This window comes from Tenrec ecaudatus, chromosome 3, assembly GCF_050624435.1.
Source record: "Tenrec ecaudatus isolate mTenEca1 chromosome 3, mTenEca1.hap1, whole genome shotgun sequence".
Lineage (NCBI taxonomy): Eukaryota > Metazoa > Chordata > Mammalia > Afrosoricida > Tenrecidae > Tenrec > Tenrec ecaudatus.
In genome coordinates, this window is record NC_134532.1 from 25985430 (window position 1) to 26004017 (window position 18588).

The following is an 18588-nucleotide window of genomic DNA, read 5'->3' on the forward strand; positions in this document are numbered from 1 at the left end:
CTATATATGAAAAACCAACAGCCAAAGTGGTAGTCAATGGAGAAAAGACTAACACAATCCCACTGAAAAAGGGGACCAGACAAGGATGCCCCTTGTCTCCACTCCTGTTTAATATCGTGCTGGAGGTTTTAGCTAACAGCATAAGGTAAAGAAGTGACATCAAAGGTATTCGTCTGGGGAAGGAAGAGGTTAAACTATTGTTATTTGCAGATGATATGATTTCATATATGGAAAATCCCAAAAGTTCCACAAGGGGAGTACTGGAAGCAATAGCGGAGTTTGGCAGAGTGACTGGATAGAAGATCAACAAACAGAAATCCATCGGACTGTTATACACATCAGATAAGACCACAGAAGAAGAGGTCAAAAGGTGGTACCCTTCACAATAGCCAAACACAAATTGAAATATCTAGGGATACACCTGACTGAAAAAACAAAAGATCTATATAGGGAAAACTATAGAACACTATTACAAGAAACCAAGAGCGACCTCAACAAATGGAAGAATATTCCATGCTCTTGGATTGGGAGACTTAATATAGTTAAGATGTCAGTTCTGCCAAAAGCACTATATAAGTTTAATGCTATCCCGATACAATTACCATCATCTTTCTTCAAAGAAATGGAAAAACTCATTACCAACTTCATATGGAGAGGGAAGAAGCCCAGAATTAGCAGAGAACTCCTCAAGAACAAGGACACCGTGGGAGGGCTTGCTTTACCTGACTTTGGCACATACTATGCAGCCACAGTTCTCAAAACTGCATGGTATTGGTACAATGACAGATACTCAGAGCAATGGAAAAGAACTGAAAACCCAGAAATAAAAGCATCAGCATACACACAGCTGATCTTTGACAAGGGCCCAAAAAATATCAAATGGGAAGCAGATGCCCTCTTTAACAAGTGGTGCTGGAAAAAATGGATATCAACATGCAGAAAAATGAAGCAAGACCCTTATCTCACTCCATGCACAAGAATAAACTCAAGGTGGATCACAGACCTTGAAGTTAAACCCCAAACTATTAGGACCATCAATGAGGGAATTGGGACCAACTTGAGAACTTTGGCGCAGGGAATACACAGGCTATCAGAAATAGGGAAGGACACAAACACAGAGGAGGCACAAATTGACAAATGTGATATACTGTAGATAAAACACATGTGTACATCTAAAGAATTCACCAGGAGAGTAATAAGAGAGTCCACAGACTGGGAAAACATCTTTAGCAATGACACATCAGACAAAGGCCTTATTACTAAAATTTACAATACTCTGCTAGATTCCAAAAAGAACAAAACCTATAGCCCACTTGAAAGGTGGGCAAAGGACTTGAACAGAAATTTTACAGGGACAGAAATCCGAATGGCCAACAAACATATGAGAAAATGTTCCCAATCTTTAGCCATAAGAGAAATGCAAATTAAAACAACAATGAGGTACCACCTGACACCCTCAAAGGTAGCCCATTTCAAAAAATCAGAAAGCAACAAGTGTTGGAGGGGCTGTGGGGAGACAGGAACTCTCATCCACTGCTGGTGGGACTGTAAGTATGTACAGCCACTATGGAAATCAATCTGGCAATACCAAAAACAGATGGAAATAGAGTTACCATATGACCCAGCAATCCCCCTACTGGGCATATACCCAGAAGAGGCAAGAAACAAACCAAGACCAGACATCTGTGGTCCAATGTTCATTGCGGCACAGTTCACAATTGCAAGGAGTTGGAAACAACCCAAATTTCCATCAACTGACGATTGGATTAAAAAACTGTGGTATATACATACAATGGAGTACTATGCATCACTAAAATGCAGTGATGAATGTATGAGGCACATAGCGGCATGGGAAGAACTGGAGGAAATCATGCTAAGTGAGGTAAGTCAGGCACAAAAAGACAAGTACAACATGAGCCCGCTGAGGTAAGAATTAAAAAATTTAAAAAAAAAGCAAAAGTGGCATAGGGGAAAAGGCTACTGTATACAAACATTTTAGGAGTGAAGATTGTGTAGTATGGAAGAGACCAGACCAAAACCAGGGATGTACATGGTAGACAATGGTGGATGAGGAGGGGAAAGGAAAACAAAAGGATGAATATAAGTAATAAAAGGGGAGCAGGGGCATCAGGCATTAATCCACCCAAGGGGAGGGTATTGTTTATATCTCCACAGGGAAAATAGGACCAGACTTCAACCCAGTGCCGCAAGGTGTGAAAGCAAAATCCCGGCGTGGAGTAGGGAACCAGTGGAGAGGTCTGGGAGGCTGGCCCCAGCACCATAAATTAAGTTGATTCTTGCCCCTCCCCCGAAAAGAATTTGTTTCAAAGGACGACATTGACTCTGCAGCTCCGGGAGATGAACATATCTGATCAGAGCACACGGGAGAAGATAAAGGGGCAGGAGGAGAGAGTGGAGCACAGCCTGGCCCACCAGGCCATGAGGATGATGTTCTTGAGAAGAGCAGCCAGTCCAAAGAAAGAACAACATGGCTGGCCTCACTATGAGAAATGAAGCCAATCAGTGACTAAGGGCGATACAGGGGACAGCACCGGAGACACAGTGTGGGAATTTCACCTGAGCTGATCCCACCACACCGAGGCAAATCACTGGGGGAGGGCAGCGGAACAGCAAGGGAATGGAGTGGCAAGGTCCTCAGGGAATGCTGAAAGTGGACTTTGGGGCCAGGGTGTGGTGCCCCAACAGACTAGACTGGAAAATGCTCGTAAGGGCCAGCAAAAGATCCCTGAACTAACTACAAGCTTTTCTCTTGTGAACTGTTTTGTTCTGTTCTTTGTCAGTGGTTTGTTTTTGTTTTGTTTTGTTGCCTGGTTGTATACTGTTGCTTTGTTTTCCTCTGTATTGTTTTTGTGCATGTTAGTGTCTCCACAGGTCTGTCTGAATAGGACAGGCTGGATGAATATCTGGAGGAAAAACAATGGGACCGACAGTTCCGGGCATACTTGGGGTGGGGAGGTGGGGGGGTAAGGAAGTGGTATTAACAAACACAGGGACAAGGGAAAAACATGGGACCTCAAATGGTAGAGAGGGGGAGTGGCAGGCCTGGTGGGGAATGATCAAGGTTAAGGTTGCTTAGAGGAGAGGTATACTCTAGCCCAGGTGGCGACGAAGCATGGTAGTAGGGCAGCAGGAAAGTCAAGGGAGATGGAGGAAAGAGCTAGGAGTCAAAGGGCATTTATGGAGGTCTAGACAAAGACATGTGCATGCAAATATATATAGGAGGATGGGGAAATAGATCTATGTGTCTATATTTATAGGTTTAGTATTAAAGTGGTGGAAGGACCTTGGGCCTCTACTCAAGCACTCCCTTAATGCATGAATACTTTTTTTTATTAAATTGGCACTCTATGATGCTCACTCTCCCGACACAACTGCTGGAGCCAAAGTGGGTGAACAAGTATATGTGGTGAAGAAAGCTGATGGTGCCCAGCTATCAAAAGAGATAGTGACTGGGGTCTTAAAGGCTTGAAGATAAACAAGCGGCCATCTAGCTCAGAAGCAACAAAGTCCACATGGAAGAATACACCAGCCTGTGTGATCGAGTGGTCCCGAAGGGATCAGTTACTAGGCATCAAAGAACAAAAAATAATATCACTGATTGCACACCTCCATGATAGGATCGCTGAAGACAAATGGGTGCATAAGAAAATGTGGTGAAGAAAGCTGATGGTGCCCGGCTATCAAAAGAGATAGTGTCTGGGGTCTTAAAGGCTTAAAGGTGAACAAGCGGCCATTTAGCTCAGAAGCAAATAAGCCCACACGGAAGAAGCACACCGGCCAGTGCGATCACGAGGTGCCAAGTGACCAGGTATAATGCATCATGCAAAAGAAAAAAAGGATGTATGTGTGTGTATGTATGTACATGTGTGTACATGGTGTGTATATATATATATATATATATATATATATATATATATATATATATATATATATATATATATATATATATATATATGTATACCGTATTAAGTGAAGGGGGAAGTGCAGAGTGGAGACCCAAGGCCCAAGTGTCAACCAATGGAGATCCCCTCATAGAGGGGTTTAGGAGAGGAGATGGGTTAATTGGGGTGTGAGGTAGTACCGATGAAGAACACAGCTTTCCCCCAGATCCTGGATGCTTCCTCTCCCCAACTACCATGATCCCAATTCTACCTTGCAGGGCTGGATAGAGCAGAGGCTGTACACTGGTACATATGAGGGCTGGAGGCACAGGGAATCCAGGGTGGATGATACCTTCAGGACCAAGGGTGTGAGGGGTGATGCTGGGAGAGTGGAGGGTGAGTGGGTTGGAAAGGGGGAACTGATTACAAGGATCCACATGTGACCTCTTCCCTGGGAGAGGGACAGCAGAGAAGGGGGGGAAGGTAGACTCTGGATAGAGCAAGATATGACAAAATAACGATGTATAAATTACCAAGGGCACATGCGGGAGGGGGGAAAGGGGAGGGAGGGGGAAAAAAAAGAGGACCTGATGCAAGGGGCTTAAGTGGAGAGCAAATGCCTTGAGAATGATTAGGGCAGGGAATGTATGGATGTGCTTTATACAATTGATGTATGTTTATGTATGGATTATGATAAGAGTTGTATGAGTCCCTAATAAAATGTAAAAAAGAAAAGAGGAGAAAAAAGTGATTAGGGCAAAGAATGTACAGATGTGATTTATACAATTGATGTATGTATATGTATGAACTGTGATAAGAGTTGTATGAGCCCCTAATAAATTGTTTTAAAAAAGTACCATTCATTGTTAATCTCATTCATTCTATTTATCTCCAAATAAGACACACATAATTAAGGAGACATAATTCAGCTAAACCATCTTTATAATTAATTAATTTGCTTTCATTGGTAATTATGCCCTGTGGTGATGCTGTAGTGCCCTTTTAGTATTCAAAAATTCAAACATGAATAAATTTAAACAGTCTACACTGAAAGGAGGAAGAGAGAGAGAGGTGAGAGAGAGAGATCATTTATAATATTTAAGGGTGGTTATGGTTGAACAATGAACAATGAAGTTTGACAAGAGTTTATTTACTGTTGAAAAAACCTTGTGTGATAAATGAGATTAACTGGAAAAAATAGTGTCACCAAGTATTACATTTTATAAATGCAGCGGACACGCAGATCACGATGCTAAGCTCTGGGTTTTTGGGTGAGCTCTTATTGTAAGTTAAATATTATACATGGTCTCTTACTTCACTTGGCTTTTGAATTCTCTTTGCGTACATTTTAGGTTCTTGTTCGCCAATATTTTCATGTGTTCACCTGTGTGCATGTGTGTCTGTGTGTGCAAGGCGTTCCCAGAGGTGCCAAGTGTTTCCTAAGAACACCTCCCACAGCAACTTCACCCAATCCACCCTGGGTTTATTCTGCCTTCATCTGGACCAGCAGTTCTCAACATGTGGGTCGCGACCCCTTTAGGGGTCAAGCGTCCCTTTCACATGTTTCTCCTGATGCATAACAGTAGCAAAATGATAGCTATGAAGTAGCAATGAAAATAATTTTATGAGGGATCAGTTATCAGGCATCAAAGAACAAAAAATCATATCATTGGCTTCACACCTCCATGACACCATCGCCGATGACAAACAGGTGCATAAGCAAATGTGGTGAAGAAAGCTGATGGTGCCCGCTATCAAAAGAGATAGTGTCTGGGGTCTTAAAGGCTTGAAGGTGAACAAGCGGCCATCTGGCTCAGAAGCAACAAAGCCCATGTGGAAGAAGCACACCAACCTGTGTGATCACGAGGTGCCAAAGGGACCAGGTATAAGGCAGGCATCATCTAATATATCATAGTGAATGAAGGGAGAAGTGCAGAGTGGAGACCCAAAGCCCATTTGTTGGCCCCTGGAGATCCCCTCACAGAGGGGTTTAGGGGAGGAGATGAATCAGTCAGGGTGTGATATAGTACCGATGAAGAATACAGCATTTCCTCAGATCCTGGATGCTTCCTCCCCGCAACTACCATGATCCGAATTCTACCTTGCAAGACTGGATAGAGCAGAGGTTGTACACTGGTGCATATAGGAGCTGGAGGCACAGGGAATCCAGGGTGGATGATACCTTCAGGACCAGAGGTGTGAGGGGCAATACTGGGAGAGTAGAGGGTGAGTGGGTTGGAAAGGGGGAACCGATTACAAGGATCTACATGTGACCTCCTCCCTGGGAGACGGACAGCAGAGAAAGGGGGGAAGGGAGACATAGGACAGGGCAAGATATGACAAAATCATAATCTATAAATTATCAAGGGCTCATGACGGAGGGGAGTGGGGAGGGAGGGGGAAAAAAAGGACCTGATACAAAGGGCTTAAGTGGAGAGCAAATGCTTTGAAAATGATTAGGGCAAAGATTGTAAAGATGTGCTTTATACAATTGATGTATGTGTATGTCTGGATTGTGATAAGAGTTGTATGAGCCCCTAATAAAATGTTAAAAAGAAAAGAATTTTATGTTTGGGCATCGCCACAATATGAGACACTGTATTAAAGAGTCGTGGCCTTAGGAATGTTGAGAACCCCTGATTTTCTGGACTCACCAAAGGATGGAGATTCCAATAAGGAAGGCTCCTGGAGTATAAATTATGTCGATTTAATAATGATGCTGAAGTACTACAGGTGATTACCCTTTAATCCGTCCCTCGCCTTCCCTCCTTTATTTCCAGCTCCTGCTCAGGATCAGGACTAGTGCCTGGTTGGACCTTATTTTAATCCAGGGTGCCTGTTGGGTCTCAAGTGGGTGTCTTTTTGTTCAGAACCTGAAATATCATTATTCTTATTCTGCACCCCTGGTGACTTAAATTTTCACTCACTTATCTGCTATGTATTTATCCTTGAACTCCTGACTAGTTTTGCCCTAATGTTGCATGTGCTCTGGCAAACCAAGGGACTGTCATCTCAGTCTTGCATCAGTTAGAAGTTATAAAGATGAAACTATTCTTTTCTGGGGCCCACATTCCCCAGTTGGAAACCTCCTCCCTGAGGCCCTATGCCACTTGAATCTCTTTATTTACACTGAGATTGGCCTTAGTTATCAAAACCTGAGATGTGTTGTTTGTAGGAGTGCTGGTGTTGGTGATGGCAGTGGCCCAAAGAAAACCCCTGAAGACTTTGAGGAGGTTGATACGGAAGTGTTGAAGTGGAAAGAAAAGATGTTTGGAGACTGTGGGTGATGATGATACCCTGGTGTCCACCTGATGTTTTCAACAAATGATATCCTGTCCACTCTCTGGGGCACAGGACATACAGGAGCCCAAGGCAGGGCAGAGACGTTAAGGGGCTGGAGGGCGAGAACACTGAGCTCAGAAATACTTGGTTTTCCTTTTATCTTTAATACACACCGCTTAGGTCAAGTGCTCTCTCTCTGTAGACTAACATTCATATGAGTTCAAACAAAGAGCTACCCTAGCATGGGCTCAGGAGGAAAAGGGTTGTCTGGTCTCTATTACTATCTGTTTATAAGGACAGAACTCCCTCACATGCAAATCATTCTTCAGGCACTAGGGTAAATTTCACCCTTGGGCGGGAAAGCTATCAGTTCTCTACAGACAGGGCTCTAGATCTCTTGGGAAAGCAGAGCTGTGGTCTAAAGATGCTATTTCTGTATGTTCTCCTGTGCCTGGTAACAGTTCCCCAAGGTGGAGATTCAGATATCTGACCTGGGTCTTTGGGAATTGCTGTGAATTCAAGTGACTGACGTGGACCATCTGTTTTTTTCTGCAGGCGTCTTGTCCCAGGTGAAGCTTCAGGAGTCGGGTCCAGTACTGGTGAAGCCCTCCCAGAAGCTGTCACTCACCTGCACTGTCATTAGTTTCTCCATCACAAGCAGTGGTTACTGCTGGCACTGGATCCGCCAGCCCTCAGGGAAGGGTCTACAGTGGATGGGACTCATATGCTATAATGGCGGTACAAATTATGACCCATCCCTCCAAAGCCGGCTCTCCATCACTAGAGACACATCTAAGAATCAGTTCTCCCTGCAGCTGAGCTCAGTGACTGCTGAGGACACAGCTGTGTATTACTGTGCAAGGGAAACACAGTGAGGGGAAGTCAGTGTGAGCCCAGACACAAACTTCCCTGCAGGGAAGACACTGGGCAGCAGGGGGCGCACAGGACTCACTGAGCACACATCCCCAGCACTAGACAGGCAGAGATGGATGACAAGGAGGACTCAGGGTTTCTTCCCTCTTTCATCTCTCAGCATGTCCACGGACAGTTTTTGTTTTTCTTTTTAAATCATTTTCCTGGGGGCTTGTACAATTCTTATCATAATCCACACATACATCCATTGTGTCAAGAACATATGTACATGTGTTGCCATCATCATTCTCACAACATTTGCCTTCGACTTGAGCCCTTAGTATCTGCTGTTCATTTTCCCCTCCCTCCACACTCTCCCTACCTCATTAACCCTTCATCATTCATAAATTATTATTATTATTATTTTGTCATACATTACACTGTCTGATGTGTCCCCCCACAGTTTTCTCTGCTGTCAATCCCCCAGGGAGGAGGCTATACCTAGATTTTTGTAATCAGTCCCCCCTTTCTACCCCACATTCTCTCCACCCGTCAGGAATCACCATTCTCACCACTGGTCCAGAAGGTGTCATCTGTCCTGAATTCCCTGTGTTTCCAGTTGCTATCTGTGCCTATGTACATCCTCTGATCTAGTCAGAATTGTAATGTAGAATTTATTACTCTCTAAATTTTCTCCTCACTGCCAACTTGAAAGGAGGAACTAGCATTATTTGTTCACAGTACAAATATTAAAGTTACTCTAATATTTCATTGCCTTCCTATAGAACCCAGTTTCCTTCTTGAAAAACAGGTTATCATTTTAATTCTCACCCCTTCCATTACTCAAAACCATTGACAATAAAATACAGGCATGCCAGATTCAAGCTTGCAATGCATGATTTCAAATGTACCGAGCTCAGTGACCTACTATCGCCCAAGGTTAGGTCTGTGAAGGTTTCCTTCTGTTTTGCTCCCTGTGCACTGTTGGCAGTGAATCGTGCAGTGAATGACTAATGATCTCTATGTCTGAGAAAACAATTGTGGTGACTTCTGGGGCTAAATTTGTGACATGTCCTTAGTGATGCTTGCTACCCATTGTCTCCCTGTATACAGAAACAAGGGTTCCAAACAGAGAGACTCCTGACACTGGGAACAGGTGAACTGGAATGACCAGTCTGGTGTGCGGAGTCATTAGTAAGATCACTCATTGGAGTCACAATGAAGGGAGCACTCATTGGAAGGACATCTTTGATTCCAAAGGATAGTAAATATGTCACAAGGGGAGGACATTGCAAACTAATTTCTCAAAATGTTCTCTAGGCCGTTTTCAGCAGATGCCAGGGAATGAAGTCAGTGATGATTTCCTCTCAGAAGCTGTGGTTTCCCCACCTTGTCAGCACCTTTCTAGGGATACCGTGCAGAGTGACTCTTGGGAAACTTCCTGCATTGGCACTTGCCTTCTCTTCATTGGAATGGGCTTTGTCTGTCTGTCACCAGAGATCCAAAGGCAGACTTCAGAATAATAGGTATAGATGAGATCTCAGTTTACACTCCAGGAAACTAACTAGGGCCATTTGTTGTCAAAGTTAGAAATAGTTAATGCAAAAAAGATATTCTCATGCTGAGTGGAAATTTTATTCACATCCTCTGATGTATCTTGAATATTTTCATCCTAATGAATACTCAAAAATGCATATTTATTCAATGAATTTCCCTTAGAATGATCTAGAAAATATTTTCTATGCCAATCTTATTGTCTAGAATCATATAATTATTAACAACATTCTTGAGTAATATGGAAAGGATGCAGAAGAAGAACAAAAGGTAAAGCTAATCCAAAAGAAAAACAAGAGCAAAGCATGAAGTCTTACAAAATAATAATGAAAAAAATTTAAAAAATTAACAGAAACTTAAAAAAATAAACTCAGGGCACAAAATTTGAGGAAAAAAATCAATAACTCCACAAAGGGGGAAAAAACCCCAGAAATGCAATGCATTATGACAGCAATAAATGCATGCACATCAATAATGACATGGAATGTAAAAGGACTCAATGCACCTCTCAAGAGGCAGTGAAAAGCATAAATCTGCTTGATCCATAAATCTGCTTAAAAGAAACACAATTGAGACATAAAGACAAATATAATCTAAAAATCAAAGGTAGAAGAAACTATATCAAGAGAATGGAAATAAAAAAAGCAAGGGTAGCATTATTAATCAATGACAATTTTAAAATGTGTTACTGGCTATACAAATTAATAATAAAATAGGACCAAATCTTCAATGGGAGACAAATAAGGGCATTATATGATAAAAGGAACAACAGAGCAAGATGAAAAATAGTAATAAGTATATATTAATTGAGTGGCAGACCCTCAAAATATATTAATCAAGGTCTTATAGACTTAAAGATAGAACTACATAATTTTACAGTAATAGAGTTAAATACATCCCCACTGGGTTTTACAGAACAACACTAAATATCAACTGGATAATAAATCAATACAGTAACAGAAGAACTAAATACCACAATTACTGACCTCTTAGACATATAGGAAAGATACTATCTGGGAAAACGTCAATGTACTGTCTTCTCATGTTCATATGTACCATTCTTCAGAATAGACCATACGTTAGGCTACAATGCTAGCTTTAATACATTTTTTTAATTGTGATATTACAAATAAATTTTACTTCACAGCATTATTAAATTATATAAAATAATAAAAGATAAAAAATAAAAAGCTAACATGGAAAATGAGCAATTGTGTGCATTAAATTACTTGGAAATGGTAGGGGTTAAGATTTTAAATTCCTTACAAAAACAAAAATAAGCATACCAAAAGCTTTGGTATACTTCAGAAGCTATACTAAGAACACACATTATGAACAGTGTATGAAGATATCAAAAAATAAAGCAAAAGTCAGCATGTTAACACACACCTTCAACAATTAGAACAAAAAAGAGCGAAGGAAAACATCAGTCACCAGAAGACAATAAATATTAAAGAATAGAGCAGAAATAAATGAAAAGGAAACAGGGAAATAATCAATAAGACAAGTTAATTCTTTAAAAATATTAACAAAGTTTGACAAACTTTTGGTAAATTTATTAAATTAAATTAAAAGGAATAAGAAGACAGCTGGGGGGGGGAGGGAATCTTCACTTACCAAAAAAAGGAATAAGAAAAGCAAATATAAAGAATAAGAAATGAAAAGGCCAATATCACAACAGAAGCAAAACTATGAAGATCACAACAGTGAATTTGAAAATTTAGAATAAGTGGACATATTTCTAGAAAAACACTACCTATCTTTATTTTTAAAAAAATCATTTGTGGGGGTGGGGTGGGGCTCGTACAACTCTTGTCACAAACCATACATCCATCCATCCATTGTGTCAAACACATTTTTACATTTGTTGCCATCATCATTCTCAAAACATTTGCTTTCTACTTGAGCCCTTACTATCACCTCCTCATTTTCCCCTCCCTCCCACTTCTGCCTCACTCATGAACCCTTGAAAATTTATAAATTATTATTATTTTGTCATATCTCACACTGTCTGATGTCTCCCTTCACCCACTTTTCTCTTGTCCATCCCCTAGGGAGGAGGTTATATATAGATCCTTGAAATCGGTTCCCCCTTTACATCCTAAATTCCCTCAACCCTCCCAGTATCGCCACTCACTCCACTGTTCCTGAAGGGATCTTCTGGATTCCATGCATTTCCAGTTCCTGTCTGTACCAGTGTACATTATCTGGTCGGGCTGGATTTGTAAGGTAGAATTGGGATCATGATAGTGGTGGGGGGAGGAAGCATTTAAGAACTAGAGGAGACAAGGGAAAAACATGGGACCCCAAATGGTAGAGAAGGGGGAGTGGCAGGCCTGGTGGGAAATGATCAAGGGTAAGGTTGCTTAGAGAAGAGGTATACTCTAGCCCAGGTGGAGATGAAGCATGGTAGTAGGGCAGGAGGAAGGTCCAGGGAGATGGAGGAAAGAGCTAGGAGTCAAAGGGCATTCATGGAGGTCTAGACAAAGACATGTACATGCAAATATATATAGGAGGATGGGGAAATAGATCTATGTGTCTATATTTATAGGTCAAGTATTAAGGTGGCGGAAGGACCTTGGGCCTCTACTCAAACACTCCCTCAATGCATGAATACCTTCTTTATTAAATTGGAACTCTATGATGCTCACTCTCCCAACACAACGGCTGGAGCCAAAGTGGGTGAACAAGTAAATGTGGTGAAGAAAGCTGATGGTACCCGGCTATCAAAAGAGATAGTGACTGGGGTCTTAAAGGCTTGAAGATAAACAAGCCGCCATCTAGCTCAGAAGCAACAAAGTCCACATGGAAGTGATCGAGTGGTCCCAGGGGGATCAGTTACCAGGCATCAAAGAACAAAAAATCATATCATTGAGTGCACACCTCCATGATAGGATCGCTGAAGACAAATGGGTGCATAAGCAAATGTGGTGAAGAAAGCTGATGGTGCCCGGCTACCAAAAGAGATAGTGTCTGGGGTCTTAAAGGCTTGAAGGTGAACAAGCGGCCATCTAGCTCAGAAGCAAATAAGCCCACATGGAAGAAGCACACCGGCCAGTGCGATCACGAGGTGCCCAAGGGACCAGGTATAAGGCATCATGCAAAAAAAAAAGATATGTGTGTGTATGTATGTGTATATGTATACATATCATATTAAATGAAGGGGGAAGTGCAGAGTGGAGACCCAAGGCCCAAGTGTTGGCCAATGGAGATCCCCTCATAGAGGGGTTTAGGAGAGGAGATGGGTTAATTAGGGTGTGAGGTAGTATCGATGAAGAACACAGCTTTCCCCCAGATCCTGGATGCTTCCTCCCCCCAACTACCATGATCCGAATTCTACCTTGCAGGGCTGGATAGGACAGAGGCTGTACACTGGTACATATGAGGGTTGGAGGTACAGGGAATCCAGGGTGGATGATACCTTCAGGACCAAGGGTGTGAGGGACGATGCTGGGAGAGTGGAGGGTGAGTGGGTTGGAAAGGGGGAACTGATTACAAGGATCCACATGTGACCTCCTCCCTGGGAGAGGAACAGCAGAGAAGGGGGGAAGGAAGACTCCGGATAGGGCAAGATATGACAAAATAACGATGTATAAATTACCAAGGGCATATGAGGGAGGGGGAAATGGGGAGGGAGGGGGGAAAAAAAGAGGACCTGATGCAAGGGGCTTAAGTGGAGAGCAAATGCCTTGAGAATGATTGGGGCAGGGAATGTATGGATGTGCTTTATACAATTGATGTATGTATATGTATGGATTGTGGTAAGAGTTGTTTGAGTCCCTAATAAAATGTATAAGAAGAAAAGAGAAAAAAATGATTAGGGCAAAGACTGTACAGATGTGCTTTATACAATTGATGTATGTATATGTATGAACTGTGAAAAGAATTGTATCAGCCCCAATAAATTGTTAAAATAAAAAAAAATCTAAAAAAAAAAAAAAAAGAACTAGAGGAAAGTTTTGTGTTCCATCTTTGCTACACTGTACCCTGCACTCTTCTTCTCCCCAAGACCCTTCTGTAGGGGCATGTCCAGTTGCCTAGAGATGAGCATTGGCTACCAAATCTGCACTTCCCCTCATTCACAGTGATATGAATTTTTGTTCTTTGATGCCTGGTCCCTGATCCTTTGACACCTCGTGATCACACAGTCTGGTGGGCTTCTTCCATGTGGGCTTTGTTGCTTCTGAGCTAGATGACTGCTTGTTTACTTTCAAGCCTTTAAGACACCAGACGCTATATCTTTTGATAGCTGGGCACCATCAGCTTGCTTCACATTTGATTATGCACCCATATGTCTTCAGTGATAGTGCTAGGAAGGTGAGCATCATGGAATGCTAGTTTTATAGAACAAAGTGTTCTTGCACTGAAGGAGTACTTGAGTGGAGGTTCAATGTCAATTGGCTACCTTAATATAAACTTATAAATATATGCAAATAGATTTATTCCACCATCATCATATATAAATATATTTACATATGTACATGCCTGCATTGTGACTTCTATAAATGTCCTTTGCCTCCTAGTTCTATCCATTATTTCCTTTTACTTTCCTCTTGTCCCACTATCATGCTCAGCCTCCATTTTGGATTCAGTAATCTCACTCAGCTACATTGTCCTTGATCAATCCCTATCAGGCTTCTCACACCCTTCTTGTTACTGATTTTGGATCCCTTCTTGTACCCTTGTCCCCGGGTTTATTAACACCATTTCCTTTCCCCAACCTCCCCCTTTCCTTTGACCCCCCCCTCTCCCCAGGACCATGGGTCACATTGTTTTCTCCTCCAGATTGTTTATCTAGCCTATCTTATCTAGATAGACCTGCAGAGATAATAATACACACACAAAACAAGACAGAGCAAGACAAAGTGACAAAAGAAAACAAAACAGCAGCAAAATCAACAATACAATGACATAATAGTTCAAGGTCTGTTTGATGACATTTAGGAGTGTTTTCCAGTGGAGTTTGATGGGGTGCCATGCCCTGGCCCCAAAGTCTATTTTTGGTACTCCTTTGGGACTTCCTTGCTCTGTACTCTTGCTGTTCTATTACCCGGCCTTAGTGTTTTGCCTTTTTGCGGTGGGGTCAGATCGGGCGCCACTCCCACACTGTATCTCCAGTGCTGTCCCCTGTAGGGCTTTGGGTTCGTGAGGGTTTTCATGTCTCCTAGTCGGGCTGGCCATATGGTTCTCTCTGTGCATTGACTGCTCTGAGCAAGGATATCAGTCCTCAAGGCTTGGTGGATCAGGATGTGCTCCGCTCCCTCTTCCTCACCCTTCATTGCTCCCATGTGCTTTGATCAGACATATCCCTCTCTCTGACCTGTAGCTTCTGTGGTATCTTCTGAAGTAAATTCTTCTGGGGGGAGCGGTAGCTTTCCAGGTAGTTGGGATTGGGCCTGGGCCCTGAACACTACCTATCTAAGTTATAAAAGTCTGATGTCCAAGATGTCAACTGATACGTAAAAAAGAATAAATAGATCATATGCTATAAAAATGTTCAAACTGTAAAAATGGTAGACCTCTATGACTGCTCTGGAAAACAGTAATCATTGGTTGCTAGATTAATTTGACTCAAACATGCCCTAAATATGAATACACATATACATGTGAATATGTATGGAAGTACAGATATTAATATCAATAAAAATATGAACACGAATATTACTGTAAATATAATTGAAAATATAAACATGAATAACAATTTGAGTGTGAATATGAATATGCATGTAAATGTAAATATGAATCTAAATACACATATGAATCTAAACATATATGTGAACATAAATATGAATATAAATATGAAAATTACTGTGAATATCAATATAAGTAAATATATGTTAAAGTGAATAAATAAATACAAATATCATTATATAAAATAAAAATATTTCATGATATGATCGCTGAGGACAAATGGGTGCATAAGCAAATGTGGCGAAGAAAGCTGATGGTGACCAGTTATAAAAAGAGATAGTGTCTGGGGTCTTAAAGGCTTGAAGGTAAACATGTGGCCATCTAGCTCACAAGCAACAAAGCCAACATGAAAGAAGCACACCAGCCTGTGCGATCATGAGGTGTCAAAGGGATCAGGTATAAGGCATCATCAGGGGAAAAAAATCATACCACAGAGAATGAAGGGAGAAGTGCAGAGTGGAGACCCAAAGCCCATTTGTCGGCCACTGGAAATCCCCTTGCAGAGGGGTCTAGGGGAGCAGATGAGTCCATCAGGGTGGGATGTAGCACTGATGAAGAATACAGCTTTCCTCCAGTTCCTAAATGCTTCCTCCCGCCAACTATTATGATCTGAATTCTACCTTGCAAATCTGGATAGAGCAGAGGATGTACACTGGTGCAGATAGGAGCTGGAGGCACAGGGAATCAAGGGCAGATGAAACCTTCAGGACCAGGGATGTGAGGGGCGATACGGGGAGGGTTGAGGGTGAGTGGGTTGGAAAGAGGGAACCGATTACAAAGATCTACATGTGACCTCCTTCCTGGGGGAACAGACAACAGAAAAGGGGGTGAAGGGAGACATAGGACAGGGCAAGATATGACGAAATAATAATTTATAAATTATCAATGGCTCATGAGGGAGGGGAGAGGGGGAAGCGGGAGGGAGGGGGAAAAAGGGACCTGATGCAAAGGGCTTAAGTGGAGAGCAAATGCATTGAAAATGATGAGGGCAACGAATGTACAGATGTGCTTTACACTATTGATGTGTGTATGGATTGTGATAAGAGCTGTATGAGTCCCTAATAAAATGTTTAAAAAATATTTCAATATATTTGTAATATATTATTTGAATATATACTCAATATATTCAAAGTCTGAGTATATATGTAAAAAGAAATATAAGTATATCTGCCACTTTGAGGGTCCCTTGTACATGTACACCAGATTTATTACTGATAAAAAACAGAAATCTTAACAAAAAAAGCTATTTCCTGACAGTGTATTTTAATGTAATTTAATGTTCAAGTCAGTGTTTTCCTTTTCGGACATTTTCTGAGGACTCCAATCACGTTCTTTTAAATACCCTTTGCATTTGGGGAACAAAAATAAGACTGAAAGAGAATATCAGGGATGAAGAGTAGATAAAGTAAGGTTTCCTTACTTGCAGTCACTGATACTTTCAATATCCTCCCCCAAATCATAATTTTGGTCATTGACTTTTCAGCAGTCGTCCCTACCCATTGTACAGATATCACAGACATTTGAGGCAATTGATCCTCAAAGTGACATCTCACTACCCTGTAATACAGGTTCCCTGAAGCAGATGTTTATAAAAAGGCTCCATGGTGCAGTGGACTAAGTATTAAGTTACTAACCACAAGGTTATGGGTTCAAACCCAGCATCCACTCCTTGAGTGAAATATTAAATTATGTGTGTCATAATATTGAGAGCCCTGGAAACCTTCTCGGTCTTTCACTTGCCTGCATCCAACTTGCTTCAGGAACCAGCTCTTGGGGAAACCCTCCTGTGGAGTTGTGATCCATGAGTTCAGCAAGCTGTTCACTGTTCCCATATTGTAGACCATTCACAGTGACACTCATATACAAATACCTGGCATGTTTAAATGCAGCTTCTCCACCAGGGGACTCCAGAACCTTCTTAGCCAGGGTGAGCTTTCAGAGGCAACTTTATCAGAATTATTGTAAATAAACTTCCATGGGACTTTTGGTATTTTTTAAAACAATGTTTACATTCCCAGTGGTAAAGACTCTAAATGTCTATAATAAAGGTCTTTAGGCTAAAGTACATGAGAGTCCACCTTTACAGTGAACTTTGAAATAAATGGCAGAATGCTGTTCAGGATACAGAACAAAGGGCAAAAGACAGGTAGCTGTTTCCCGTACCACTTCAAGAGGAACCATATGAGCAAAAACCAGGATCACTCAAAGTTAAGGGTGCACTAAGAGCATCAGTGAAAAGTAGGTCCAGGAGTGGTGGAATGCCGACTGAAATGCTTCAACAAGCAGATGAGGCACTGGAAGCACTCACTCACCTTTGCCATGTAATATTTAACACAGTTGTGTGGCCAACTGACTAGAAGTGATTACACACACGTACACACACACACACACACTGTCATGTCAAATTGAAGATATAGAAATGAAGAGGTGGATTTTGGAAGCCTGATGATAGCTCCTAGTGGGTGTGGCCTTATCACAAGGATGATCCTGGGAACTTCCTCTCTCTATTTTCACCTTCTTGTTGAGGAGCCACTGGGAGACCTGCCAAAGCCCTGGAGATGCCTCCACCACAGAACTCTTCACCCAGTGGGCTGTGCTTCCTGCACTCTACATCATTGCTTGTGGCTGTGTGAGTCTGACGAGGGATTCCTGGACTAGTACTGGACTAATGGACTTGATCTGAACTGGGATGTTTGTTTGATATACAATCACTCCTTGATATAAAGCTCTTTCTTATACCTATAGGAGTGTCATTACATTTTTTTTCTAGTCACCCTGGCCTAACACATATACACACATGTACACAGACTGAGTGAAACAATTTTTCACACAGACACAAAACTTGGAATGACAGGTACAAAGGGTGAAAACAATTTGCTTTAACTAAGATATTTTTTTCAGGGCTTTCAGTGCTAGGGCCCTAAATATCGATGAGACCGGCCATGTATACAGGTGCCAGATCTTAACAAGTAGGGACAGAAAGATTCATGACACTAAGGTAAGAATTAGGCCTTTGACTTAGCTAGCACCCATGACAACTCATGCCTACACACAGTCACAGGAGAATCAGTGAGACAAGATAGAGGGGGTTAACCTGGGTCAGAGCTATGGAGAAGTTCTTGCTAAGTTACAGCTAAACAAAGTATAAAATTCCCCTAACTAGTTTATATTTCTACCATAAAATAATAGCAGTTTGACACTTTAAGTTCAGACTCAGCTACACTCAGCTTCTATCTCCACATAGTCAGCCTCTACTGAGTTATTTCTGATCACTGACTTGCAATGTAGAGCAATGTAAGGAGTGTCA